The following is a 4,617-nucleotide window of genomic DNA, read 5'->3' on the forward strand; positions in this document are numbered from 1 at the left end:
TTTTTTTTTTTTTTTTTTTTTTTTTTTTTTTTTTTTTTTTTTCGAAATTAGTCTCACCCTGTGTATTGACTTTGGTGATTATCGGTGAGCTCTGAAAACTCCGATCGTTGGGTCTGTCTTACGTCGATTTAATATACCCAGACTGTCAATCTTACCGTTAAAGAATGTCCTTCCCACGTGTCACAACAATGCCACGTCCTGTCACATTCGTTTGACTGACGTTTACCGTATGCAATCGTAAGTGTATTTTTCTTACGTACCTAACCATTAGTCTTTCCGGCTAATGATTTACTGTAAAGACTCGGTTTTTTTTTCTTTTCTTTTTTTTTATGAAAATCACAACGCGTCTCTTGAAAGGAAAGAAGCATGGTTGCGTCATCAAGACGCAGCAGTCTCCGTTGTCTGGCAGGTGGACCAGGGGTCGAGGAGGTCAGGAGATCAGGGTTGGTTAGGATACGAGGGAAAAGGTGAAGCACTCGAGTCGAGTCAGCGTCACCTGTGGCCCTTCCGTTGTTTAGCCAATGCTTCACTTCCGCCTCGTAGCACCACTTACCGACTTCCAGCTTCCTCGAGTTTGTCTCGAAGGTTATCACGTTGCTATACGTCTTATCGCCGGCGCCCCTTACGCCCCTTCGTTTGCGAGTCGCTTAACCGAAGTATCGTGAAAATGAAATTTCATTAGTGCTATAAAAATGGCTCGATATTCCACGCGAACGATCATTGGTCGCGATCTATAGATCTTTCGAGAGACATACCTTAGTGGTGATCTGTGATTACTCTCGAGTATAAATAAAAAATGATCTAGTGGCAGTGTGCGTGTCTTTGGAGCGTGCGACCGGAAGTCCACGCGATACGTTGACAAGGCTGCGTTTCCTTTGGGACCCTAAGGACAATACGAGCTCAGGTTCTATTTTAGTTGATCCCTTGACCTTATCTTTCTCATCCCTCCCCTCGTTCCTTTCCCTCTATCAATTTTCGTCTTACTTTGGATTTTTACCCATAGGATTACAATTAACGCGCCTGGATCACGGGACAGTTTATTATCGGAAAGTTCGGAAAGACAAGACGCAGGTACGGAGGCGGCAGATCGTACCGATTGGAATTAACAGGCGCCGACAACTCGGCGTTTTAACTCGTTAAAACGTACGGGAATTCACGTCGAGGTAAATTCGGGTCGGAAAGTCTGATCGAAGTGTCTCGCAGGAACTTCTTGGCCGATTGTAAGAAAATTACGGTTTAAATTGCATTCGGATACTCGCGTAAGGTTAGGATCATCGAATCGGCCTGAGAAGTGCAGCCGACGAGGTTGCCAAGTCTCGGTGTTTGTCTGAGGGAATTCGGTGAGGAGAGAGACGGGTATAGGGATGCTGGAGGAGCGATACTTAAAAATTAGGCGAGCGGCATCCTTTGGAGGATCTGTTTAATCTGCCTGGCAGGGCGCTAGCGTGGATCAGATTAACGAGCTAATATCGGATGATGTCTCGGGCCTTTGGGACATGGTCCAAGTAAACTCGAACGTAGCTACTTGAGGAAGTTCGAAGGGGGCAAGGAGGGTGTACACGGGATCAGAGGACCAGGGCTGCACAGGATGGAAATGTATCGCATGGGAATTCGGTAGGGCAGGTTGCATAAGAGCCACAAATTTGGATGGTGCTCGAGCTGCTTATTAACTCGAAGGACCTTCGAGTGAAAGAGGCTGTATATCGCGAGTGCCCAAAGAAATCCCATCGGCCGTTCCCGGTTCCACCGGGTTCCCATTTGGTTCCGGGCATTTCTCATCCGTACAGCCACCCATTCGCAGTCTCGCAAGAAAATTTTCCGCGAAACCCAAATTTCCTACCTTCGTCCCTGTTTTACAGAAGCTAAGCATCTCGGGATAATGATATTCAGCGGGAATATCCTGGGCGGAAAAAGGAAACCGCCTTTGCTCCTTTATCGATATTGGTGCGCGAGACAAGTTCAATTCCGTTTTCGAATAAACAGCTACATCGGCACCGTGCGACCTGCGCGCGGTTCTTGTTTGTCCGCTACCGAGATGTGCCAGTAATATTTGCACATACTCCGAGTTGACGGAACGCGCTGTACTCGTAGTAAAATGCATTGGCCATTTTCTCACGGAAGATTGCCTGTCCGAAACACACGCAGAAGAGTGAAAGGTACGATCGAGGGAACATTGAAAAACAAAACTCAATCGAGCCAGGACCTGGGCGTTTCGTCCAGCAGGCAGTTGCTGCCCGCTTTATCTTCTTTAATCAATATCTTTTTTGTTTTCTTCATCCGACCACGTACAGACCCTCGTTTAACCCAGGGGTTTTGCGTATCTCGCAGGTAAATGTTTTTACTTAAAGGGATCCCGTGAGATTCCATTAATTTATTATTGATCCCAAGTCAATTAACACCTTGGTACGTCAGGAGCTGTTTACTGGCAAACAAGGTAGGTGTCCCAGGATCTGGACAATGCTACCTCATCTCCATGAGCTTGTGGTAAACGGACAATGGGACCTAATACCATGATGGCTGTGTGTCTCTCTCTATGATCGCGTCTAACATATCTCCACCCCCAACAATCGCTCTCTCTCTCTCTCTCCTGCTTCCACCTTGTTCCTTTACCAGCCACGCATCTATCCCATCTCCTGTATTCGTGGATCGCAAGATCGATGGGACGATCGATCCCTCCACCAATCAGGAAATCGGAATGTGTCACACCCCTCGGAGATCCTGGACCACCCTGAGCCACGTAATCAAGTCGTCTGGCCAGCATTCAGTTTCGGTACTGTCCTAGATCCACTCGTCCACGTCGGACGGACAATACCAGAATTCCGATTTCTTTATTTATCTCTATGCACGCCACAGCTCCGTTAAAGATTACAGAACGGTAAGTAGGAAGTGGCTCTCGTGGGATATGGAGAACTTCCAAAGGCTGATAGCAATGGCGTGTCTCGGTGACGCGATGCCAGAGGAGTAATTTAAAGTTGCCAAGATCTTCATCGGCCGAGTACCGTAATCTTTACTGTGAATCATCGATAGTAACTAGATCAAACGTAAGACCAGGTGGAGTCGCAACTTTTTTCCCCTTTATGTTTTTTTTAACTTCTGAGCTTGCTTCCCTATCGGCTTTCTCTTCAGCCGTCTCCTTCATCTCTACCTTGACTCTTCTTCTCTCGTGGCCGATCAGCTATGCAGCCGTCGACCAAACTTTTCCAATTGGGCCCGAAACTTTGTTCCGGTGATTAAAACTGCACGAATACTCGATGGGCTTATCTACGTCGGCTACCACGTTTTCCACTTCCTGCCGCGGAAGCCACAAAGTCGCGAGGCGACCGAGAAAATACCAAGGAGTCCACTTTAAGACCTTTCGAGGATAAAAGTGTCCCTTTTTCCGTGAGTATCAGGAAGAAGCATCGAGCAGATGCACACGTGCGACTGCGTGACGGCTGAGGTCGACGGGGGCTCGTAAAACAATTAGACCATTTTATTTGATCATGACGGATTTGCTCAGCAACCCGACATCCGGTCAACGACTACTGAGACATTCACTTGGTCAAGTCGATCCGACAAGTCTTAGCTCAGGTCAAGGATGAAGGGTCGACGATCAAGGAACAAGGACGTTGAGGCGTCCGAGTCGGCGGAAAGCTCACTGGGATAGGACTTTGGTCCAGGGTACGTGGAGGGATGACGATTTCGCGGAGTCTAATGAAGAGACGTCTAGGGAGCCGTTCCCTCTAATCTAACTGCGGAAGTAGAGAAGTAGCGCCTCTACGTGGTACCTTGGATGATACAGCACCGGCGCCTGGGAGTTTCATCCTGGAACAGAGACACACGGCGAAACGGAACGAGCAGCCAGTGCGAACAGGAGAGAAAATTAATTTCATTTCTTCAGAGAAACTACCTCGATGCAAACAGACCGCGGGTATTCGCGCGTCCGTGCGAATAAATACGAAGAATTTCGAGGTATCCGTCATATTCCTATCAACGAAATCTATTGGATAGACAAAAGTCATCCGGTACCGAAGATAAACGCCTGATTGAAATTCCTATGAGCTTACGCAATTTAAAGCTACACCGGGAATACTCGAGTAGCTCAATTCGTTTTTTTTTTCAATCGAGCAACCCTTTAATAAAATAGCAGTGTTATTCGACTCCGATTATTTTTGGTAAAAAAAATCACAGGCATTCCCGCGTTTCCACTTTTGCCCATTTTCGTTCTCTTCATTTTTCTTTTTATTTTATCTCCGAACGAAAAAACAAGGTCATACACGGAGAGCTGGCTATAACTACGGTACGCCGGCGTCGCGTATCAAGTCGCAAATACCAGTATCAATTTTACGGTAACCCCGGAGGCAAATGCATGGCCATGGGGGAGGCGGACGAAGTCCTATCGTTCTGCCAATACCAAAAGTGCGGATCACCTGCTCGATGTTATTAACCCTCTTGTTTTTGTGCTGTTTTTGATAAAGAAAAATAAATAAAACAGAATAAAGCAAATAACGGATCAGGTGGTAAAGAGAGTCGCGTGGAGACCAAAAAGTTGGACGGTCTGTACTGACTGCGGCCTGCGAGGTTGCGGCTTGGTAACAATAAGAATTAATGAAGGGGCGCGGGGGGGGCGAGCCAGGG

Source organism: Cephus cinctus, unplaced genomic scaffold, assembly GCF_000341935.2.
Source record: "Cephus cinctus unplaced genomic scaffold, Ccin1 Ccin1_scaffold0717, whole genome shotgun sequence".
Classification (NCBI taxonomy): Eukaryota; Metazoa; Arthropoda; class Insecta; order Hymenoptera; family Cephidae; genus Cephus; species Cephus cinctus.